Raw genomic sequence first — 26,292 nt, 5'->3', positions numbered from 1 at the left:
ACATTTCTGAAGGGACCATTCTGATCTGTCATGTCAGTTGCCTACCTATTGGAACAGAAACCAAGGCAGTTAGAATGATTTAATTAGAAGTTTGTTGTTAATCCATTCTATTATGGCCTGGGAATTGTAGAAGCCTTCAGAAATCTGGTACGCGTACAGGGTGCAGAGTACTAATGGGATTTGATTCCCAGGTGGGCCCTTTAGATACTACTGCAATACAAAGAATTAATAGTAACTTTAAGTTTTAAATGAAATTCAAAATGATGATTTAGTTTAACACAGTTTATTCTGGGTGTATTAAATATTCTTTTAAGCATTTGTTATAAATGTAGATGTATTCAGAGATTATACAGTTTGTTTTCATGCACAAAAGATACAATATGAACCCGTGGAATAAATATACACTCTGTTGGTTATTTAACCAATACTGACTAATATTAATGTTTTACTTGCTGGTTTAAATTATCATCAAATTATAAGGGCACCTAGAACTTTTTGTACAGGCACTCTTTATTCCTTACATCTATAACCAATACTGGCTAATATTTGTGTTTTACTTGCTGGTTTAAAGCATCATCCACATAACCCAGGTCCAGTGTAGCCCAAACTTGAACATGCTGCAATAGCCATTTATTTGATAAAGCTTTGGAGGAGGGTTGAGAGTTTGCTTGTGGAAAGAGAGATCAGTGGGGTCCAAAAGGCTTTTCCGTTGCTTTCATTTATTGGCTGGCTGAGAGGTTTTTTTTTTTTTTCTGCTTACGATTGTTTGTATATGCTGTGTGATCATCACTATATGATTGGAAGTCTAGTCAGTTGCATAAACGTGTTAGGGCACCTAGAACATTTTGTGTAGGCACTCTTTATTCCTTACATCTATAAATAAATATATGCTATATACTGGAGTTACCAGATTCATTTAAATGTGTGAAATATTTGTAACAGTACCTGAAGGCTTTAGAAACATTCCTATGTTTTCTTGCAACAGGGATCATGGACTCTTTGAGTGAAGCTGAACCCAGTACCTGGGCTTATTTGTGGTTTTTCCAAAAAAATTTTCGACGACTTGTGTCTGAGACCATTATTTCCTGTTTCTGATATGGTAGTAACTGTGTAAGGCTCCCATTGTGCAAACAGAAGTTGAAGATAATCCGTATCCTGAGGACCACCTAGTTAAAACTAGATGCAACATGTGGGAGTGACAATCAGAAGGAATGGTGTTGGAGGAACGGGGGAAACAGAAATAAATGTATTATCTACATAGGCAATATAAATAAATTAATATTAGGGCTGTCAAGCAATTTAAAAAAATTAATCATGATTAATTGCATCATTAAGCGCACTGTTAATAATAGAATACCATTTATTTAAATATTTATGGCTGTTTTCTACATTTTCAAATGTATTGATTTCAGTTACAACACAGAATACAAAGTGTACAGTGCTCATTTTATATTTATATTTGATTACCATTATTTGCACTGAAAAACCCAAAATAGTATTTTTGAATTCACCTAATACAAGTACTGTAGTGAAATCTCTTTATCATGAAAGTTGAACTTACAAATGTAGAATTATGTACAAAAAAAACTGCATTCAAAAATAAAACAATGTAAAATTTTAGAACCTGCAAGTCCACTCAGTCTTACTTCTTGTCCAGCCAATTGCTCAGACAAACAAGTTTGTTTACATTTGCAGGAGACAATGCTGCCCGCTACTTATTTACAATATCACCTGAAAGTGAAAACAGGCATTGTCATGGCATTGTTGTAGCTGGCATGGCAAGATATTTACGTGTCAGATGCGCTGATGATTCATATGTTCCTTCATGCTTCAACCACCCTTCCAGATGACATGCGTGCATGCTGAAGACTGGTTCTAATCAATAACGATCCAAAGCAGTGTGGACCGACACTTGTTCATTTTAATGATCTGAGTCGGATGCCACCAGCAGAAGGTTGATTTTCTTTGGGTTCTGTAGTTTCCGCATAGGAGTGTTGCTCTTTTAAGACTTCTGAAAGCATGCTCGACACCTCGTCCCTCTCAAATTTTGGAAGGCACTTTAGATTCTTAAAACTTGGGTCAAGTGCATAGCTATCTTTAGAAATCTCACTTTGGTACCTTCTTTGCGTTTTGTGATATCTGTAGTGAAAGTGTTCTTAAAACGACAGCATATTCTCGGTCATCATCCAAGACTGCTATAACATGAAATCTATGGCAGAATGCGGGTAAAACAGAGCAGGGGACATACAATTCTCTCCCAAAGAGTTCAGTCACAAATGTAATTAATGCATTATTTTTTTAATGAGTGTCATCAGCACAGAAGCATGTCCTCTGGAATGGTGGCCGAAGCATGAATGTTGGACATTCATGAATGGGCATATGAATGTTTAGCATATCAGGCACATAAATACCCTGCAATGCTGGCTACAAAAGTGCTATGCAAATGTCTGCTCTCACTTTCTGATGACACTGTAAATAAGAAGCCAGCAGCATTATCTCCTGTAAATATAAAAAAAGTTGTTTGTCTTAGCGATTGACTGAACAAGAAGTAGGACTGAGTGGACTTGCAGACTCTGAAGTTTTACGTTTTGTTTTTGAGTGGAGTTATGTAACAAAAAAGTCTACATTTGTAAGTTGCACTTTCATGACAAAGAGTGCACTACAGTACTTGTATGAGGTGAATTGAAAACTATTTCTTTATCATTTTTACAGTGCAAATATTTGTAATAAAAATAACATTCACTTTGATTTCAATTACAATACAGAATACAATATGTATGAAGATACAGAAAAACATCCAAAATATTTAATATATTTTAATTGCTATTCTATTGTTAACTGTGTGATTAAAACTGTGATTAATCATGATTGGTTTTTTAATTGCGATAAATTTTTTTGAGTTAATGGCGTGAGTTAATTCTGATTAGTCGACAGCCCTAGTTAATATCAGAAGTTCCTATTGCCCATTTACCCTGTTATAAGTTGTGCCAAAACCAGAGGTAAAATAAACTCTCTCTCCTTCTATTCAAGAGTCCCCTGTTTATGTATCCAAGGATGAATTAGACATTTTGGCCACAAGGTTGCCCTTGCAGCGGTTGCGTATCCACATGGCCCCCAAATCTTTTTCAGAGTCACAGCTTCCCTGGATAGAGTCCCCCATCCTCTATGTATGGCCTACATTCTTTGTTCATAGATGTATATCGTTTGCTTGTGCCCAGGTTACTAAGCAATCCAAATCGCTCTGTTTCAGTGACCTGACCTGTCGTCTTCATTATTTATCACTCCCCCAGTCTTTGTGCCATCTTCAAACTTTCAGTGATTATTTTATATTTTCTTACAGGTCATTCATAAAAATATTAAATAGTGTAAGACCAAAAAATGACCCCTGTGGGACTCCACAAGAAACGTACCCATTCAATGATGTTTCCCTATTTATAATTAAATTTAGAGACCTATTGGTTAGTCAGTTTTTAATCAATTTAATGTGTACTATGTTAATTTTGTTTCAATCTAGTTTTTTAATCGGTGTCTGTTTTGTGGTACCAAGTCAAATGGTACTTACAGAAGTCTAAGTATATTACATCAACACTATTACCTTTATCAGCCAAACTTGATGTAATCTCATAAAAATCAAGTTAGTTTGACAGGATCTATTTTTCATAAACTCGTGTTGATTGGTATTTATTTAATTTGTTATTAATTAAGTCCCAGATCAGCTGCTCCACTATCTTGCCTGGGATTGATGTCAGACTGATAGGCTTATAACTATCTGGCATCCTGTTTAAATATTGGAACCTCATTAGTTTTCTTCCAGTATTCTGGAACTTATACGGTTTTCCAAAACTTATTGAGAATCAACATTAATGTCCAGTGTGCTCTGCAGCCAGATTTTTAAAAACTCTTGGATGCAAATTATCTGGAACTGCTGATTTAAAAAAAAGTCTAACTTTAATAGCTGCTCTTTAACATCCTCCCAGGATACTAGTGGAATGGAAAGAGTGTTATTGTATGATATGACTATATCTATTTCTCCCTAAATACAAAACAAAAATATTTATTGAACACTTCTACCTTTAATACATTAGTATTGGTAATTCTACCATTTCTATCTAGTAATGGATCAATACCATTGTTAGGATTATTTTTGTTCCTTTTATACTTAAGCGCCTTCTTATTGTCCTTAACTCTGCTGGCCATAGATTTCTTTGTTTCCCTTTGCTTCCTTTATCAGTATTCTACAATTCATAGCTTCTGATTCATATTCGTTACTAATAACTTCCCCTTTCTTTCATTTTTTTTATAGCTTTCTTCACTTCCTCTCTAAACGAGGTTGATTTTTTTTTTTAACCACTATGACCTCTTCTTTGATTGTGAGTTTCTGGGCATCTAATAAAATGTTCTTAAACAATTCCCAATTATCATTCACATTTTTCTGATTAAAGTCTTCCTCCCGGCTGATATGGCTCATTTTTTTTTCAGCTTTGTGAAACTGGTGCTTGTAAATCACCAAGTATGCATATCACTAGTTTGGATTTTATTTTGTTTGTACATTATAAATGAGATCAAGTCATGATCACTTGTACCTTAGTTACCATTAATTTTTAGTTCTGTGATCAGTTCCTCTTTATCTGTCAAGATGGTATCTAATATAGAATTCCCCCTGCATTGGATGCAACATTTTTTGCATTAGGAAATTGTCATCTATAATATTGAGAAATTCCAAGATGTTTTATTTCAGGCAGCATGAGCCCTCCAGCATGTCATTCAAATTGAAGTCCCCCATGTCCACAAAGCTTATTTTCCTACACATTATAGATAGGTGTTTAGGGTGGTGCTCATCCTTTTCCCTAGTGTGATTTGATACTCTGTAGCAGACACCAACTAACACCCCATCTTGTGCTTTATCTGTTAAGACATTGATCCATAAACATTCATTTTTTTAATTAATTTTTTCTGAGTTATCCATGACACAGAAATAGGAAATGCCATTTTTGACAGAGTGCCACACCCCTTCTGCTTACTGAATCCTTCCTAAATAGGTTATAACCATTGATTTTAACAATCCAATCACACAAACTATCCCACAAGGTTTCAATTATACCAACTAGATTGAATTTATGCTCATAAATGAGCAATTTCAGTTCCTCTTGTTTGTTACCTAGGTTCCTAACACTGGTGTATAGGCAAGTCAAGAATTTCTTTTCTTCATGTCCTTTGGTTCCTTGATTAATTTTATTCTTAACATCTCAATTTTGTGCTAAATTTGTGCTCATATCTTCCCTTTTTTTAAGCCTCCATTTTTGTTATTCGTTTAATGCCCTCCTGAGTACTCTAGTCAGCCTGTCCCTGAGGAAATTTGTTCCCTTCTACAGAGGTGAGTCCATCCAAACTATACAGCCTCCTCTCCTCACAGAAAATGGACCAATGCTCTACACAACTAAAACTCTCCTCCATTTACCTGCCAAGACATTCACTTCTAGAATCTTCTGCCTTCTGTTAACCTTAGCTCATGGGATAGATTGCTTGGATATTCTTCAGCACACTTCTGAGTTCCCTGAAGTCATCTATTATCCGTAATATACCTTGTGTCCCAGTGTCGTAAGTGGCAGTCTGAACCATCTCCAATGGATCCTTGCCCATCAACTTTAGAAGCCTATGCAGTCTCAGAGTGATGTCTTGTGCCTTGGATCCAGGAAGACAGCGCACTGTCCTGTTGTCTGCCAGTCACTTGCAGAATGTTCTCTCAATTATTTGTAGTATTGAATCCCCAAAAAGGATTCTGTCTTCCTCAGGTGGTTGGAGGTCTCTTTGTGGGCAAGCTTGGTTTTCTTACAGGTTGGGCCAAACTGCCATCCACAAATTATGTCCTGTACAGCTCTCTATTCCCTTGGACTAGCTGGATCTTGAAAGATATCTTCCAGAGTTTCCATGTTCAGGACCTGGTATTGATTGGATACTTCTAGCTGTATGGAATTCCTCCTGGTCCTCTCCTCTCTGGTGGCCACAGCCTGCCCTTGTGTCTCCAGGTGTGTAGAATGCTGTCCTCTTGCCTCTGCTAGTTACGAACTGCTAAATCTCCTTTCTGATTTCCTCTTTGTCAGACTCCTTGTTGGCCAACTTGGGGAGTTGCTGTTGGTCCCAGGCAAAGCGTACGGCCATTGCCCCGCCTGGGCACTAATTTCCCACACTGCAACATTTTATTGCTAGAACTGTTTTACCCTTTGTTCCCTGATGTTACCAATACCCATCTAGAGCACTCCTGGGATATTGGGTTTGAGTGGTGATGCTAACTTTCTGAGTGGTATATGGGAATAGAAGTCTGGAATAATAGCCAGTCAAACTGATTTCAGTTACTAGACGGCAAAGTCTGGCCCCAGCTTTCACCTCACGTAGGTGTGCAAAGGTTCAAATGCACTGGAATCAATGAGGCTTTTCTGAGGGAGAGCATAAGGGAAACCAGCACAGGACATCACACAATGCAAAAGAGAACATGGTGGATGTGGGGAGGGGTTAAGGGGAACTGAGGAGGCAGGACTGGGTGCCTGTGTAAATCTACCTGTGGAAAATCCCCTCCTTGGTGTGGGGAAGGTGTGCCTAGATGGCTTACTGCACAGAAGGTTGTGGAGTGGTTCCCAATGCTGCTCCATCGCCTGGGGAGGGGAGTATAGAGTCTTCAAACCTTGATGGACTTACCTAGCAGTGCAGCCTATTAACTCAGCTGAGGTGTGGCAAAGAGGATTTAGCCCCAAGTTTCTGTCCTGTTTGAATCACAAGCATGGAAATTAGTGATGGAAAAGTATTGTTAGGTCTGCTATGATTTTGCACCCACTTCGCACAAACATAAATAACTGCACTGTGCAAGGCAGTGGAAAATCAGGCCCAGATCAGCACCTCAGTTGTGGGGGTATGCCTGTCATTTATTTTGGGTCCTCAAAACCTGGTGGTCTTATTCAATTCTCTGCTATGGCTGGATATTCAGGTAGAAGTGGTTTCCAGGAGAGCTTTTCGTCATTTGCTCTTTGGCAAGAGGGCTGCGAAGTCCCAGTGAACTGTTTCTGATACAGAGCTCGCCACAGCTGGTCACTGCCAGGCTGGATTATTATAATGCATTCTATGCTTTAAGACCATGTGGACATGGCAGCTAGTGCAGAAGGCAGCTGTCTATTTACTGAGTTGCATTTCCCACAGGTTGCACAGTACACCTCTGGTCTATTGCCTGCACTAGCTATCATTTGATTTCCTCTGGTATTTAAAATGAGTGTGACATTGGTGATACACTCTACTGACTATTTATATTCTTGTAGCACCTATGCTTACCCAGTTGTGAACCAGGACCCCCATTGTGCTAGACCAAAAAGATGGTCCCTGACATACTTAGATTGTAAGTTCTTTGTAAGACAAGAGACAACAGATGGATACAGACAAGCAGACTGGGAATACATGGAAATGAGACTAAATTGGTCAACATGCTGAGTGAGACCACGGCTATCTCTCCGGCAGCTACAGTATAGAAATAGCCCTTTACCCATAAGCGCCTTACCTGCTGATTGCCTAGTTGCTATTGAATCTCTGTCGAATAAGAATCGAATTACCTGACTGGGCAACCTAGGTAGATGTATGAGTATTAGCTCTGCTCGAGCTAGTGCACTAAAATATTAGTATGGCTGTGGTGGCCTGGGCAGTGGCCTGACTATGTACCTAGGATCTAGATGGGGATATATTTGTGTGGCTAGCCTGAGCTGCCACCATGGCCACACTGCTCTTTTTAGCATGCTAAATTGAGCAGAACTAGTATGTGTACATCTACCTGAGCTGGGAATTACACCTCCCAGTTACAGTGCAGAGAAAACGTTCCTGTTAGGCTTTCTGGTGGTTGGCCCTTGACATTTTCCAGACACATGGACCCACAACCCTGAATTGGCCATTTTGCAACTCCCTGCTGCCTGTTACCTCTCCTCCTCCTCCTCCAGCTATTAAGTATTATTATGAACTCATGTTGTATTTTCTCTTACTTTATCCCTTTCTCATTGCTGAGGAGATGGCACATATTCGTAGTACTGCAGACACCAGACAGAAAGAGAATAGACTTGTCAAGGTGGAAGATGAACAGTGTATGGACTAGGGATTTTGCAGGTAGGTCAATGTTTAGAGATGCAAAAGGAGGTGTGACAAGTTTTAGTTGTGGCCTGGTTGTGGTGGGGAAGGAGGAGAGGAAGTAGTGAAGATGACCCTAAGCATTAGAGAATTGCATAACTGGAGGCATGGAGGTGCTGCCAAGAGTAATTAAGAAAGAAGCTAGTGGGGGGACCTGGAAGGAAATATTAGATTTTAATCTTGGGCTATGTTATTTCTGAGATTGTGTGAGGGTGAGGTTCTCAGTTGGTGTTAGTGCAGCATAGTGTGGCATTGATTTAGGTGAGCGTAGATGTAAAAGAGGAGAGAGCCCAAGATCAAATATAGGGAATTCCCGTGTAACCAGGGAAGTGAGGTAGAGGAGGATCGGGACACAGAAGAGAGGGTTAGAGAGGTAGGAGGAGGACCAGGAGAGGATAGAACCTTGAAAGTTGAGTGAGGACCAAATAGCTAGAAAGAGAGAGTGATCAACAGTGTGAAAGGATGAGCATAGACCCTGGCATTTGTCTAAGAGGCTGCAGAAGACTCTGAGAGCAGTTACAGAGCAGTGAAGTGGGCAGAAACCATACTGACGTGGATCCAGGAGTGAATTGGTGGAAAGTGAGCTAATGCAACAATTGTAAACGGCCTTCTCAATGGGTCAGATCCCCAGCCAGTGTAAAATGGCATAACTCCCTTCAAACTGGAATAGGCAGGAAAGCAAGAGGCCAGCACCATTAGAAGTGAATACCTCCTGTCCTTAAAAGCAGCTCGTAGGAATTGATGGCCCTCTGTTCCTCGGTGGAGGTTTTCTGCACCTTGCCATATTGACTCCTTTCTGCTTTTCAGTGGATTCTTTTTCCAAATCCCAGCGGAAATGAAGAGCGGGTTATGAACAGCATTGGGGAACTTCACCTTTCTCAAAACCAGCAGATATGTGTGGGTGTATAAAGAAAGATATCTTTCATATCTCCCCTTTTTAACTTGTCATGCAGTTATAAGCAGATATTCTAGCAGACAGCTCTCTTGAAAGAGACATCCATTCCAACATGCAATCATTGAACACTAAAATGTCACTTCCCCTGGGACTAGTAAAATGTCAGATCTCACTGCAAATGGGTGTGCACCCTCACATTAGGTGCACTGAAAATCATTCTGTAGCTAGTAAATTTCTTAGCATAACAAAAGTTCCCAGAATAATCACGTTTTTAAGGATTGATGGGTATGCAATCCATATTAAACTGAACATAGAAGTTGAAGAATAGACAGGTGCAGATGAAATGAAAAAAAAAAGTCACTATGAACTGATTTTTCTGTTTTTAACACTGCGACTCATAAGGAGCTCAAGTGATTTATTCTCTGAAATGCAGCTAAAGCAGCTGAATGAGGCACTGAAATGCTTACTGCCAGTGCCCAAGCAAGCGGTTCTCTGTTTAGCATGTACTAATGGGCCTGCATGGGCAACTTGGAATCAATTATGCAGATGGGTCAACAGTGGCCATGTGGAACCTGATCGACAGTAGCCCATGAATCAATCAGTGCCCATAGTGTGAATGGGGGCCAGTCTTGTCAGAGTCAGAAGTGGGGGTGGGTGGGTTCTGGTTTCATTAGTTTGACTATTTCTTTGCACATGTCTTCTACACTCTGTATTCTGCCAAGTGAAGTACAGTGATTTTACTTCTGATGTACAGACCTGTTAAGATGAAGTATTTTATTTAAACAATAATTCCCAATAGGTTCAATCTGTGGTTTGTTACTGATAGGTATCAACTAGTTCTTCTTCCCAAGAGTGAAATAGGGAGAGTTATTGCTAATGTAAGCAGCTTGGTAGTTACAGTAACTTGCAGTTTAGAGAGATGTGGCTAAAGAAGCTGACTTGTCCATGGTTTTAATGTAATTAAAAACCAGCTGGGAGAGGCTGATGTCTTCACTAGTAGTTAATGAGATATTCCCTCCCCCCTGCCCCCCAAGTAGTATGAATAGAAAGCAGGGTCCATCTGGCATACCATTCATAGTGTCATTGTTATTTCTGGGATGCTGTAATATGAAATGAAGCTCTGGTGCTGTTTTTGCATGGAAGTCTTTATGTAACACACATACTGACAATTTGACTGAATTTGTGTGTGGTGAGGCATTAAATTTGTCTTTGGAGTAGGAACTGTTATGCAGTAGATAAGCCTATTGTAGGATATGTAAGCCAAAATTAATATGCTTGCCTGCATATTGTAAATCAACATTTTATAACTACTACTCCTCCCACTATTGTACTTTTATATAATGTGATTTCCCCTCCGCCTCCCGCTACTTTTTAAAAAAAGAAGTAGCCTCAGATATACCCGACTTTAATCTCTAGGAGTGAGTGATAGGAGCAACTCTACCTTCTCAGTCATGCCAGTGACATGTGAGCTTCAATCCTCTTTGGGATTTATTGACAGCTGTTTCATCATGTAAACCTCTTAGAGTGAAAAGCATGAACTGGATTTTAATAAATATGTCTGATAAAACAAATGGTAAATCCAAAGGAAAAGTGAAAATGGAAAAGTTTCTGTCTGGTGAACTGTTTTTAAATGTAGAATATATAAGGTATGCTTCAATATTACAGAAAATATACAATTTTACTCAGATGTAAAAGTCCAGAGTACTGCTAATAAGTGGCTTTTTTAAAACTCCTTAGTATACAGAAAACTTAGATTGTTCAGAATTGATTTCCATTTACTTACTGAATGTAGCATAGGTGCTTTTCAGGTCTGATCAATAAGACAATTATTCTGTGTAAAAGTAACACAATGTGATTTATGCATTTAGAACATAAGAACATATTCTAAAAGCATCTTCATCTCATGTTTACTTGGCACATAGAAAAATGCAGTCTTTGTGCCCCAATGCAAGGTAGCTGGAGTTATAGTGAAGGATGGCATTTTCACAGTGAAATTCTTAAAATCAGCTTGTTGGGAACTACTACTTTGATCACAGGTTAAATAGCAACACGCATGCAGAAAGTTGTCTTTACAAATCTGTTCATAGTTGTATAATGGTATTGAAGAGGATTATAAATTCAGAAATATTCTTTCTAATCTGTTTAGTTAGAAGTCAGACTATCCCGGATTTCGTACAGAAAGAAGTGTGGCTAGTTTTCAGATTACATTACATTTTTTTTGAAGCAAATAGCCAAGACTATTTCTAACTCTGAAATACCAGGACCAGATCCTTAGCTAGTGTAAAATAGAGTAGCTCCATTGAAGTCGAGCAGAGGAAGACCATGGAGCTTCCTTCACCACCAGGGTCCACATCACCTTCCTTACCTCTCAAAGTAAAATTGACTCAAGCTGTAACCCTCAGAAGAATCCTTTTCAAAAGTTTACTGGTCTGTGAAGATAGGTGCTGAACCTCAAGTGACAAGCAATTAAATCAACTGATTGCACACATTATTACTGTTTTATAAAAATGTATCGAGTGTGGTCTTTTCTGAAAGCTAATGACACACTGGTGATTAATATCATTATGAAATGTGTGTATTAACACTATCTGAGGAAATAGGGATATTTAATTATATTATGCTTTAAAGTCTGTGGCCAAACAGAGAGAAACAGGTTCCCTCCCACACAGGAGAGAAGGCAGCTATTTATCAGTCTTCAATGGGATTAAACAAGGTGTTTCCAAAAACAATGGAAGCCCCATTTTACATACAAATCAGCAAAGGGATGGGAAGTCCACAGAAAGGGAAGACTAGCATGAGGTCATTCTGCCTCTTTAAACAAAGTCATTGAACTTTGGAAGATAGAAGCAAGGACAGATGCCACCTTTGACATCCATCACTAGACATCCACTAGGGAACAGAGCTCTTAGAAGTTGAGAAGGATGAGTCCTTCAAATCTCTAGAAACTGAATTCTCTAGAAATCTCTAGAAACTGAATATAGGTGACAAACCATCTTGACAAAGCCTGTTTCTTGCTAAATTAAGTGCAAGACTTTTAGATGTGTGTGCTCCATTCTATTGGCTTGTAACTCTTTTTTAACTTTATTCCTTTTCCTTAACCTATCTGCTTTTGTTAATAGGCTTGTTTTACTATTAATGTAAAGCAACTCTGCTGTGTTTAATCAGAAGGGTGTATTTTCCCCAGTTAAGTTAATAAGTTGTGATGTATTTTTGTGTCTCTAGACAGAGGAACAAATGAAATTTATTATTTCTCTGAGCTGCCCAGGAGAGGGCTGGGCATGGTACAGAACATGGTTTTGGGAAAATTCAGGACTGGGAGTGTGTTGGGGTCACCTTGATAGTTGTAACAAGGCTGATGGAAGCCACTGTGGGGCTGTAGACAGGTTTCTGGGGTTAGAGCTGCTGAACCAAGGCTAGCTGCATAGCATGCACATGCTCAGGGTGTGACTTGCATGCTTGTTGCTGACTGTGAGCATCCCAGGCTGGGAGCTACAGTAGCAAGGAATTGTGAAGCTCTCAGGGTTACAGGGAAAGAGGTGACGCAAACTCACACTGGTCTGAATTGCATCCCAATTCCTGTGACAACCACTTTTTCATTAACAGCAACAAGGCTCACAATGAGCCCAATCCTTTTCTCTTAGAAATTAGCATGTTTTGCCATTGACTTCAATGGAAGCAGGATCAAGCCCTATATAAATAAATGAATAACAATTAAGAATGGGATTTGCAAAAGCTCCTAAGGAAGTGAGGAGCACAAGTCAGTGGGATTTGTACTTCTAACTATCTGATGCTTTAGAAAATCTCACCCTAAATTAACAGTCCTTTAGTTTTGTTACTCAGTTTAGTGCTTTTCTGTTGCATAACCTGGGTCTTTCAACACTTGGCAGGAATGCTCATTCATTTAATGTGGATAAGAACATTTTTTTTCTCTTGCCTGTGATTTTGCTAATGCTCTCAGGGGGTGAGGGGCAATAATTCTTGTAGATTTAGTACCTTCACTGGTCTTACTGGACTGCCTTATAAGATATGTATCTTAAAATAATAAAAATGAAAATTTTTTCTTTGGATACACCTTCCATTTTATTTATGGGTCTGTTTCTCCTAGTTACCTTTTCTTTATGAAATATAGAAAAAACTGGTTTAAAATAATCTATTTTATTTAAATGCTCAGATGCTGGTATTTTGCTACTCTCTATGGCCCCAGTCCTGCAAGTTTTTATATATATGTATATGTATATGTATGTGGGGGGGGGGAAGAATAGCCTCATGAGTAGAGCACTCATGTAAGGTACCTGGGTTCGAATGTCTGAATGGGTTCTGGGATCTCCAAATCAGTCACTTGAACTCAGGTCTCCCACATCCCAGATGAGTGCCATAACCACTGGGCTATAGATTCTCTTTGTCTATGGGCCAATGAATATTTAATTATTGATACAAGTGGAACAGCTCCAACAGGAGAGATTGAGAGAGACCCACCACAGAATAGTCAATGTACTCAACTGTGATGTGGGAGGCCTGGGTTTAAGTCCTTGCTCTGGCAGTTTTGGGAAACCCAGAATCTGATTAGGCAGAGCAGGGATTTGACCCCAGGTCTCCGATTTGTGCAGGATGGGAAAACAATTTCCTTCCCAACTCTGTTTATTGGTCCACTGTTGTTGTTCATCTCTGGACTAGTTTGAACTGATTGTTTTATGCGATCGATCTGTGAGGGATATGCTTTGCTGCTAAACAATGGTCTTATTTGTGCTCTGTTTTCAGAAGGCAATATGAAATGCATATTATACTCTTTTTCTCAGGTGGTGTTGACTTAAGATCATTTAACCTTTTGATGCTTAGGAGTTTACAACAAGGTAACTATGTAACTGATTCAACACATACTAAGGGTCCAATCTTTTGATACAATGCCTGTTTAAAATGCTTTCAAAACACTATGAAATGCTGAATTTCATATAGACTAACTAGGTTGTTCAGGCACTGTATCTCCTAGTAAGTTTTTCTTCTTTTTCTTTTTAAATATAAAATTATTGTATGGTATTTGTTCTTGTGAAATATATGTTCCACTAAACCACTCTGTCCAAGCTATTACTGTACCCAAATGTGCCTCTTTCATTCTGGGCCCAAGAGAAGTGATTTTTAGTACTAATTCTGCTTCTTCTCAACGTAACCCCAATCTGCAAGCTGCTGTAATGTATTGCAGTGTGAGAATCTGCTGCTCCATTCAGTGTCTTTCTATTCTTTGTGCAGCAGGCTGGAACCTTCTGCCACATTAGTAGAATAAAATTATAAAGAAGCTTGCACTGTCATACATTTCTACAGATCTCTTGTCATGGAATCCCTTGTTTAGTCAGCAGCAAATCTCTGACATTTTTAACTGTGGCACGTCTCACTTGGTCTCCCTGCCGCTGCATGGGCAAGTCAGCAGATGTTTCCTGGATAGGCCTTGTTTAACCAAACTACTATGTACAGAAGTTTTGTCTTATTGTAACACTGGTGGGGCAGGGGTAATGTCTTTTTTCATGTGTATGTACACACTGCGACAATACAATCTCTTTGTCATGAAAGGGCAACTTGCAAATGTAGATGTGTTACATAACTGCACTCAAAAACAAAACCATGTAAAACTTCAGAGCCTACAGGTCCACTCAGTCCTACTTCTTGTTCAGCCAATTGCTCAGACAAACAAGTTTGTTTACATTTGCAGGAGATAATGCTGCCCTCTTCTTGTTTACCATGTCACCTGAAAGTGAAAACAGGCGTTCGCATGGCACTGTTGTAGCCGGCATCACAAGATATTTACATGCCAGATGTGCTAAAGATTCATATGTCCCTTCAGGCTTCAACCACCCAGAGAACATGCATCTGTGCCCATGATGGCTTCTGCTTGATAACAATCCAAAGCAGTGCGTACTGATACATGTTCATTTTCATTATCTGAGTCAGATGCCACTGGCAGAAGGTTGATTTTCTTTTTTCGTGGTTCGGGTTCTGTAGTTTCCACATCAGAGTGTTGCTCTTTTAAGCAGGGTTTTGGAGCGGAGCCTGTGGAGCAGCTCCAGAGCAGTGGAGCTGCAGGTTTTTGCCTGGAGCTGGAGCGGAGCCAGAGCACAGCTCCAAAGCCCTGCTTTTAAGACTTTTGAAAGCATGCTCCACACCTTGTCCCTCTCAGATTTTGGAAGGCACTTTAGATTCTTAAACTTTGGGTTGAGTGCTGCAGCTATCTTTAGAAATCTCACATTGGTACTTTCTTTGCGTTTTGTGAAATCTGCAGTGAAAGTGTTGTTAAAATGAACATGTGCTGGGTCATCATCTGAGACTGCTGTAACATGAAATATATGGCAGAATGTAGGTAAAACGGAGCAGACATACAATTCTCCCCCCGAGGAGTTCAGTCACAAATTTAATTAACAAATAATTTTTTAATGCGTGTCATCAGCACAGAAGCGTATTCTCTGGAACGGTGGCTGAAGCATGAAGGGGCATAAGAATGTTTAGCATATCAGGCACATAAATACCTTGCAATGCCGGCTACAAAAGTGCCATGCAAATGCTTGTTCTCACTTTCTGGTGATGTTGTAAACAAGAAGAGGGCAGCATTATCTCCTGTATATGTAAAGAAAGTTGTTTGTCTTAGCGATTGGCTGAACAAGAAGTGGGATTGAGTGGACTTGTAGACTCTGAAGTTTTACATTGTTTTGTTTTTGAGCGCAGTTATGTAACACATCTACATTTGCAAGTTGCCCTTTCATGACAAAGAGATTGCACTAAAGTACATGTATGAGCTGAACTGAAAATACAATTTCTTTTGTTTATCATTTCTACAATGCAAATATTTGTAATAAAAATATTTCAATTACAACACAATACAATATATATATGAAAATGTAGAAAAATATCCAAAATATTTAATACATTTCAATTGGTATTCTGTTTAATAGTGTGATTAAAACTGTGGCTAATTTTTAAAATCACAATTTTTTTGAGTTAATTGCGTGAGTTAACTTTGATTAATAGACAGCCCTAATAATAATTAATAGCCATTGTACATGACTGGGCTTTTTCTCATGATTCCCTTTCATTTTCACTTAACTATCTTATTCAATAAGATATCTTTATATTTCAGGAGGAAGCTTAAGGAAATCACTTCTCCTCCATTTCTAATGTTTCTCTTTAGAAGACTTTATGCCTTTTCCCTGGTGTCAGTCTTCCTCCAGGAATCATAACTTAGTCTTTTTTTATGACTCTTAGCCTGTCATGGCTGGAAGGTTGAGGCTTGCTAGGCAAATAGTTAATGCATAACAAGCTCTGGGGCAAATCTACAGTGCAGTAGCCAGCCACATATTAACTGGAGTAGATTAAAGTGTACTAGGTAAGTTTTAGGGCATGGTAGCAGGGCCCACATGGACAACTAGTGTGCAGCAGGCTAGTGTACTGTAGACTTACACCCCAGCATGCCGCATACCAGCTGTTCACCTAGACAAGCCTTCACTGCAGCATTGAGTGAGGCTTTTTTTTATTTGTAACTTCACTGGAATCAGAAATCCACAGCTTGCCTGTTCCACAAGAGAGACTTGTTGTCTCTGTGGAGATTGAGCAGAGTCCCCATGAAAGGTAATTTTACTGTAAATCATCAATAATTACTTGTTTGGGGGAAAGTCCCTTAAAAAAAATCTGAAAAGTGCATCTCTGCTCTTACCAGAGGTTAATGATATCCCAGGCTCACTGACTGGGAAGTGTGAATCCAGGGCAAACTTAGATATGGGAGGGTTGTTCTCAATATAAATCACACTTCATGTATATATTCTTGCAGACGAATGTCAAAAAGTATATCATTTCATGAGCAAGATGGAACAAAAGCCAGTTTTTATGAGGGTAACTAAAGTGTAGTTCTGTACAAGGCTTAGGGGAACACAATGCATGTCTGTATTGATAGAATCTAGTATCTGTGCAACTGGGGGCAAAGAAATGCCTGATCAATATCATGAAATGTGATGGACAGAAACATAAAGAAAAGTGATACTATGTTGCCAAGGCAAAATCATCTACCTATTGAAGATGGAATTTCCCCCCTTCAAACCCTGGACTTTTGTTTTTATTATGATTGACTTTTGGGTGTGTAGGAACTTGTTGTTACGCGGGATTGTCTGAGATTATTCAAGAAGAGTTGTAAAAGAAAGCTGAAGTAGTGTTAGAATTCTTCTCTCTTTTATCTATCTAGTTTGTGGACAAGTGAAAATCTTGGAGTGCCTAACTCTAGTGAATGTGCAACAAACAAACAAATCTTAAGATGTTCATCAGTTTCTAGAATTTATCCTTGTTTTTTAGACCCTAGTCAATTGAGTTTATGTACTCTGATCTCTTGTTTCAAATTCATCTTCTGTTGACTAGCTAAGTGTATTAACATAGGTTAGATAACTCCTTCCTAGACTGTGGTTTTCCCATCCCTGCTCACTGCTGAGGCCTTTAAAAGCAGAAAGACTATGCAGGAGTGCTGGAACAATTTATATAGTTGGGGTGCTGAGAGCCATTGAGCCAAACTGTAAACCCTGGATATGATGAAAACCACTTCAAACGAGGGGCTGCTGCGACACCCCTAAGTCCAGCACCTATGGGAATATACCTTGAAGCACATTGCCTAAGTTATAGTTTAATAACTCTGAGAGCCAGCATATTTAGCAATGGGAGGAGACCGCACCTGATAGGATCAAGCCCTGAAACTCAGAAGAGTGTGCCACTCTTTCTTATGTTGAGTTGTGCCTTATATGATGTTGGGATGGAAATAGGAGAATCCCAGTGAAAATATAATTGCAAGACCCTCTTGGCAACCTTCAGATTTGTCACACTCCTCAAAATGCACTGCTGCAATTTGAGTTATTGGAAAGATCTATTCAAATACCAAGGGCCAGATTCTACTTTCAAATTGCAATGGTGGAAATCCAGAGTAATTACACTGACTTCCATTGGTATTTGTGGTGCTGTAATTGAGGCCACAATCTGGCCTCAAAGCACTGCTTTTCCCATTGTGGTAGCAACTGTACTTGGAAGCCTTGAAATGTTGTTGAATGCTTAGCTTTGCTCTTCATTCATGGCAGCATAAGTAGAAAATCCTAATTTTAAAAATTCCTTTCTCTTTATTCTTTCTCCTGTTTTTCTCCTTTCTTATTCACATGCAATTTCTTGCCTTTTCTTCTTGATCTCCTTTTCCAAACCTTTTCTGTTTCTTTCCTTTTTAAAATATTTTGAACAGAAGCTAGAAATTCACTAAGCTGTCATTTTGTCAGGGTATACAATTCTGTGAGGACCCTAAGTCTGTTTTAACATGATTATTAATTCCTAATCCTGTTTGAGAGAATAATGTTTTACCAATTTCTTAATGACCTGAAGACTAGTGTATTTTAGAAGATGTTCACAATATTCAGTTGTTCCATGTTGCTTTCTGTTTTGTACTAGTGCCCATCAGCCTAGTAGCTGAGCTTTCATCAAAGTCAGAGAATCATCAGATGTAAAATTCTTAAATTAATTCCATGATGACTTTCTAGCCTTGAGAAGTGTGATTCTTTTAAAAAAATCATTTTTGAGGGATATCAATGTTAATTTATCATAAAATCAAGATGATAGCAGATTTAGTTAAACTAAAAGCTTTTAGCAAATTCAGAGGAGAGGAGATGCTGGCATTTAAAAGCTACACTGCTTGAGTGTGTTATGTTAAATATGTAGCCATGCATTAAAAGAAAAGGAGGACTTGTGGCACCTTAGAGACTAACAAATTTATTTGAGCATAAGCTTTAGTGAGCTACAGCTTACTTCACTGGATGCATTCAGTGGAAAATACAGTGGGGAGATTTATATACATAGAGAACATAAAACAATGGGTGTTACCATACACACTGTAAGGAGAGTGATCACTTAAGATGAGCTATTACCAGCAGGAGAGTGGGGGGGAGGCGGGGAGGGAAGAAAACCTTTTGTAGTGATGATCAAGGTGGGCCATTTCCAGCAGTTGACAAGAACGTCTGAGGAACAGTGGGGGATGGGGGGGTAATAACATGGGGAAATAGTTTTACTTTGTGTAATGACCCATCCACTCCCAGTCTCTATTCAAGCCTAAGTTAATTTGTATCCAGTTTGCAAATTAATTCCAATTCAGCAGTCTCTCGTTGGAGTCTGTTTTTCAAGTTTTTTTGTTGAAGAATAGCCACTCTTAGGTCTGTAATCGAATGACCAAAGAGATTGAAGTGTTCTCCGACTGGTTTTTGAATAATGGTTTTTTATAATTCTTGACGTCTGATTTGTGTCCATTTATTCTTTTACGTAGAGACTGTCCAGTTTGACCAATGTACATGGCAGAGGGGCATTGCTGGCACATGATGGCATATATCACATTGGTAGATGCGCAGGTGAACGAGCCTCTGATAGTGTGGCTGATGTGATTAGGCCCTATGATGATGTCCCCTGAATAGATATGTGGACATAGTTGGCAACGGGCTTTGTTGCAAGGATAGATTTCTGGGTTAGTGGTTCTATTGTGTGGTGTGTGTGGTTGCTGGTGAGTATTTGCTTCAGGTTGGGGGGCTGTCTGTAAGCAAGGACTGGCCTGTCTCCCAAGATCTGTGAGAGTGATGGGTCGTCCTTCAGGATAGGTTGTAGATCCTTGATGATGCGTTGGAGAGGTTTTAGTTGAGGCTGAAGGTGATGGCTAGTGGCATTCTGTTGTTTTCTTTGTTGGGCCTGTCCTGTAGTAGGTGACTTCTGGGTACTTTTCTGGCTCTGTCAATCTGTTTCTTCACTTCAGCAGGTGGGTATTGTAGTTGTAAGAATGCTTGATAGAGATCTTCTAGGTGTTTGTCTCCGTCTGAGGGGTTGGAGCAAATGCGGTTATATTGTAGAGCTTGGCTGTAGACTATGGATCATGTGGTGTGATCTGGGTGAAAGCTGGAGGCATGTAGGTAGGAATAGCGGGCAGTAGGTTCCGGTATAGGATGGTGTTTGTGACCATCGCTTATTAGCACCGTAGTGTCCAGGAAGTGGATCTCTTGTGTGGAGTGGTCCAGGCTGAGGTTGATGGTGGGATGGAAATTGTTGAAATCATGGTGGACTTCCTCAAGGGCTTCTTTTCCATGGGTCCAGATGATGTCATCAATGTAGCACAAGTAGAGTAGGGGAATTAGGGGACGAGAGCTGAGGAAGCGTTTTTCTAAGTCTGCCATAAAAATGTTGGCATACTGTGGGGCCATGCGGATACCCATCGCAGTGCCGCTGATTTGAAGGCATACATTGTCCACAAATGTGAAATAGTTATAGATGAGGACAAAGTCACGAAGTTCAGCCACCAGGTTTGCCGTGACATGATCGGGGATACTGTTCCTGATGGCTTGCAGTCCAACTTTGTGTGGAATGTTGGTGTCGAGGGCTTCTACATCCATAGTGGCTAGGATGGTGTTTTTAGGAAGATCACCAATGGATTGTAGTTTCCTCAGGAAGTCATTGGTGTCTTGAAGATAGCTGGGAGTACTGGAGGCGTAGGTCCTGAGGATGGAGTCTACATAGCCAGACAATCCTGCTGTCAGGGTGCCAATGCCTGAGATGATGAGGCGTCCAGGATTTCCAGGTTTATGGATCTTGGGTAGCAGATAGAATACCCCAGGTCAGGGTTCCAGGAGTGTGTCTGTGCGGATTTTCACTTCTCCTTATAGCATGTATGGTAACACCCACTGTTTCATTTTCTCTGTGTATATAAATTTCCCCACTATACTTTCAACTTAATGCATCCGATGAAGTGAGCTTTAGCTCACAAAAGCTTATGCTCAAATAAATTTGTTAGTCTCCAAGGTGCCACAAGTACTCCTTTTTTTTTGCGAATACAGACTAACACAGCTGCTACTCTGAAACCATGCATTAAAAGGTTATTGAAAATGTTTCCTCAAAGCAGATTCATTTTTCAGTGTGCCCTGTAGCATTTGGGAATAACTTTTCTTGACAGGTTATTTGTATCTGATGCATAGAAATGTGTGTTTTGGATTTGGACTACTGCCAATCTAAACAACTGCTTCCTCTTACACACTTGTAAATTGTTGGCAGTTGTCAACAGCTGGACTGTTAGCACCACCTGCTTCCAAAATTTGTCACCTTCTTCCTCCCTTCCCCAGTTCTTGCAGATGCCTGAAGCTGAAGCAGAGCTTTTCCCAGAGCTCTAAATTTTTTTTTGCTGAAGCAGTAGGTGGAGGAAAAAAGCTGCAACTGCACTTTCTTTCCAAATTTGCAGCCCTCCGCAGTGGGCTTTTTTTGTACTGTGTTCATTGAAAATTCTGCCCTTGGTTCAAACAGGGCAGAAGAAGAATGAAGGTCAATTTAGGCCTCTTAGCCAGACTCAGATTAGACCAGGTTTAGATCCATGAATTCAACACCATCTTCTCAGCCTCCCTCAGTGGAGTCTCTCTTCAGAGAGGTCAGCCTCATCTTATTCCAGTTCTTTATCCAGAACTTGATGACCTCCTAAATAAGCAGTTTAAGTATGTCTTAATCAGGGAGAAAACTGATGGCAGGTAAGAATCTTGTGATGATATGATGGTAAGCTTCAAGCAAAGGTAGTAGCTGATATCTAGATCCCTTGTGGACATTTATTCTATCAACATGGTGCCATGACAAAACCAAATCATAACTAACTCAGATCCAGACTAGGCTCCAGTTCTGAAAATCGCAGGCTTGGTCACCCAAATTCCTGGCCTTCAGAATGACAGTAATTCAGCTGCCCTGCTTTCTAACTGCCTGGCTGTTACTGGACCTAAAGATGCCTTGCCTAGCAGAATGCTTCATGAAGGGAAGGGGTGATACCACAATTCCTCTCTCCCACTTCAGGCAAATGCTTCAAGTGGCACAGCTGCCCTTGTTTGATGCACTGGAATGCAAATTGCACCCACAGAGGTGAATCAAGCAGTGTGTGTGTATGGTACACAAGGAATAATTTCCAGCTGGGATAAATTCAGCCAGGTTCTTGTCTCTTTCTAGGGGATGCTTCCTTTTTGATCAATTGTTTCTTCCTTTGGCTTACGTGGGGATTCTAGTTTGAGTCTCAGCTGCAGGGATGTGCAAGGTACATTTACAGTCCAGCTATTGGATGGGGAATTCTCTAATTGGTTATATCTTCTGTTATATCTGGTCAGCAGTTGGCAGCTCCAACACCTTTGTGCATTTTGGGCACCCTGGTCATTACTGGATAAAGGGAAATTACTCCATACGGATAGCCAAAGAGAAAACAACACCGTATATAAAAAAAATGCCTTAATTGCTAAACTTTTCTGATATCTTAATGGTGCATGCTTTTTAAGAGTCAACAGGTTATTTACTGATTTAGTGACATATTTAAAGTGGTCATTAAAAACCACTTTAATGTGGTTTTTAATGTCTGGAGCCTATTTAGAGATGTGAGCTATCAAGATGACACTTTTCCTTGACTCTTAATGTGTCAATTGATCAAACTGCTTTTACACTGGGTAATCTTGCCAACAGAATTGTTTAGTTTTCCTATGGTGTAAATGAAACCACTGTGGATCAGACATGATAGACAGATAGACATGAGATATAACAAAGGAGCAACAGTTGATTTAAACAATTGCTTTAGGGTGGGGCAGCGTAATTTTTTTAACACAGCCGCAGTCATTAAATAGATTTTATGAACATGGATGGAAGAATGATTAGCATTTACTTAATATTTATTTTTTTAAAAGCTCCCAAGTTTTTATTTTGATAACATGGTAGATTGTGGCTACATTATACAAATACATATTTTTAAAAAATCACAGTTCCCCAAACCAGTAATTATTCTAGTACATATGACTTCGTGTAAGGACAAATATTTTCTATTTAGTCAAATTAGGTGCATTCTGAAAAAGATTTTGTAGATGCATCAAAATGTATAACTAAAGAATAACAGACCTGCATTTGTCACTAGATTCCTGCCTGATTATCTTCTGTCTCTCTACCCCAGGACTTATTCTCCAGTAAGTCCTGCTTAAAGTTTTATTGACTTTATAATTATTATTCAGAAAAACATATCTTGGCTCTCTTGTATTTCTAGGCTTCTTTTAATAAGCCACCTCTGTGGCTTCTCTGAGGGCTTTAGATATAAATGATATGCTGAAGCATTCTAAATTTTTTCTGAAGCGGTTTTGTTATAAATGTGTTTTATCTGGTGACATTTTCAAGGAGTCCTATTTAAAATTGTTGACGTTCTTGCACAATTTATTTGCTTGAAAATCACCCCTTCTCCAATTCTGGCTGGTTTCTTTCCATAGAAATGAAAATTATCATTATTTTCCATTGTCATAGAAATCCCTATTTTACTGGTATGTAATGCAGCTGCTTAATAGATGGCATGTGAAACATTATATTAACTGGTGTTTAAAATGTATACGTTATATTATAGGGAAGAGAAATGTATTGCACTGTGGAATGATTAATCTTTTCAATATCAGACTAGATAATTAGGCTCCTACTATTGCTAGTGATTAATCTAGCAGTGTTTGTCAGCTAACGGCGGCACGTGTGGTCTGATTTCCTCCCTCTGGTTTTGTCAATATGTTTAAGGAGAAGCTTCTTTTAGTAGCAAATTCTTTGTTTTGGTGTATTGAGATTTGAAAACTTGCTATTTTTTGCATTGCAATTCCCAGAACAAAATCTTTCCGTTTCCTATTATTTAAAGGAAAGTACAGCATAACTTTACCTTAGGTCTAGGTAAGACTGTGCAGGAGAGTGCTCCACAGTATGTCTGATAGTGTGTAAGTATAGGTTTCAGAGTAGCAGCCGTGTTAGTCTGTATTTGCAAAAAGAAAAGGAGTACTGGTGGCACCTTAGAGACTAATAAATTTATTAGAGCATAAGCTTTCGTGAAGTGAGCTGTAGCTCACGAAAGCTTATGCTCTAATAAATTTGTTAGTCTCTAAGGTGCCACCGGTACTCCTTTTCTTTTTGTGTAAGTATAGAAACTCAGATAGATAGGGGAATGTTCTGAGAGAAGATTCTTGAGCTTCTCTCACAGGCCTGATCCAAAGTCCATTGAAATCAATGGAAAGACTCCCAATGACTTCAGTGGGCTTTGGAAGATGTCCACTCTGCCTGGTCTTAGGAACAGTGGGTACAGTGCTCCCCAGTCTGCTTAATACATTAGGGTTGCCAAGTGTCTGGTTTTGGACCAGAAAGTCCAGTTTTAAGGGAACCCGTACAGTCTATGGTCAGAAGTATTGACTGGACACCGAAACTCTAGTTACCGCAATTTTCCAGGGCCATAACTAGGGCAGGAAAAGAGGGCAGCTGCCACAGGCTCAGAGCTGATGTGGGAAGGTGCAAAAATGGGGTGGCACAGGATCGGGCCCAGTGGTGTCAGCCCTCCAGGATTGGGCCTGGAGCCCAGGGCAGAGCAGCACCTGCTGGGCAGGAGTGGGGAGCATGGGGAAGGGCTGCCCTATCCCTCGGCTAGAAGTGCTTTTCGTTCTGCTTTGCCCCAGCTCCGCAGTGGGGCTCGCCTGGCTGCTGCCATGGGCCCCGAGGAGCCGCAGCCAGGGAAAGAGAGTGGGGCCTGGCTCCTTGCCAGGTGCTGGGCTGGGGAGGATCCCTGTGAGGAGCTGAGTATCCCAGGCAACTCCACAGGGCAAGATACTGGCTGCTGGGCAGGGTAGGATACTTGGGGGGGGGGAACTGAGTGGCCCAGGCAATTTTGACTATAGCTGCAGCGCAGGGGTGCCGGAACAAGGGGAGGGGCAGGCAGGCTATCCCTTTTAAAAGTGGAGGGACAAATCCTTCCACTTCTTCCCTGCCTTAGGGGCAAGTGGTGAGGGGGGGTGGAGGCATGAGTCAAGCCGTGCCAACCCCGATTCAACCAGGCTGTCTCCTACCTGCATCTTGTGGGCTGGCTCCATGTCAGGCTGCAGCTCCCAGCCCTGGCTCCGTGAGTGGCAGATGACTACTCCCCTTCCGAGCAGTGGGAGCCCGGGTGAGGGGCAAGACTGGGAGAGGAGGGAGTGGGGCTTTGGAGGGAAGGGGCGGAACAGGGGACAGAGCCTTGGAAGAAAAGGCAGAATGGGGGGCGGGGCGGGGCCTCAGGGGGAAGAGGTGGAGCAGAGGGCGGGGTGTCCGGTTTTGAGAAATTGGAAAGTTGGCAATCCTGTAATACGTGCAGCGTAGTATGAGGAGTTCTCAACAAACAAATGGGAGCTACTGGACTGCTCCCTCCTCCTTATCCCTCCTTATAGCCATGAGAGGGTAGTGGAGAGGACAGGAAAAGAGAATCCTTTTCCCTCCCACCCAGAGCAATTAGAATGAGATGTGGAAGGAGGGAGCACACTAGGCCTGATTCTCCACTACCTGTGCAACGTAGGTCTAAAATATTAACAAATCAGAATTGTTCATTCACTCACATTAGGGCGGGGGCATAATGATAGGGTGCTGCGGGGATCAGAGGTTCTGCGCAGATGCCCTGGCCTCCCATTTGGTCCCCCAGGCTCTATATGACTGCGGGTGAGCCCTGCCTCCTATACCCTCCCTATCAGCTTTTCCATGAGAAAGTGTGGCTGGGCCCCAAAAATTCCTCCTGCAGACTTCTGAATGACTTGGCAGCATTTGCATTATGTGTAGCATCAGTTGTGAGGTGGAGAGTTCTTTCCACCTGACCATGTCAGTCAGTTTTCTGGGTTCCCCTGGAAACAGCCAGACGCTGTGTGTTTGTAATGTCAGTGATTACGAAGTATGATCTCTGTTGTCAGGAACTGGCTCATAAAAAGGAGGCTTCTCTCCATCAGTCACAAGCCCTCTCCCCCTGTGCCCGAACCTGTATGCTCAACTCTTAGCAGCTGCCAAAGGGTTAAGAATACAATTTTCTGTCTGGAGAACAGTTTGTCTCTTAATAACAACATTCCCAGCTGCACTGTGAATATATTGAGAATAAATATTGGAAGAGAAGCTTGACTACTTGACAGTAGTTACAGTTATATTTGAGGCAGGCTATACTTTTCTTTTCTGAAACCTGTATGCGAGAAGGATCTTTCCATATTGCTAGTGTTTTGCAGTCACTGGAAAGGACTCTCAGTGTTTTTTCCTGGTGGCTATTGATTTGTTGCTTACTCTTCATTGTTTGTAATAGTGTCTTTGAAGTATGAAAATGTTTTTCTCTATTTGTAGTATCTGTTGTTTATTTCCTCTTAAGTTTTGGATGAAGCTGAAATTAAAATGGTCTCTCTAATTATATTTTATGCCTA

General features: G+C 40.4%; 1 protein-coding gene and 1 long non-coding RNA gene across 2 annotated transcripts in view; one reads left to right on the top strand and one right to left on the bottom strand.

Moving 5' to 3' along the window:
• Positions 1-26,292, top strand: part of OCA2 (OCA2 melanosomal transmembrane protein) — a 275,411-nt gene that overhangs the window by 6,637 nt on the left and 242,482 nt on the right. The window lies entirely within an intron of this gene.
• LOC122455940 lies at positions 1,824-15,037 on the bottom strand. The gene is made up of 3 exons (XR_006274483.1): positions 14,894-15,037; positions 9,754-9,756; positions 1,824-1,839 (listed from the first exon to the last, which is right to left on the bottom strand). It is a non-coding gene; the product is annotated as an uncharacterized LOC122455940 (long non-coding RNA).

This window comes from Dermochelys coriacea, chromosome 1, assembly GCF_009764565.3.
Source record: "Dermochelys coriacea isolate rDerCor1 chromosome 1, rDerCor1.pri.v4, whole genome shotgun sequence".
NCBI lineage: Eukaryota > Metazoa > Chordata > Testudines > Dermochelyidae > Dermochelys > Dermochelys coriacea.
This window is presented reverse-complemented; position numbering and strand designations above follow the sequence as displayed.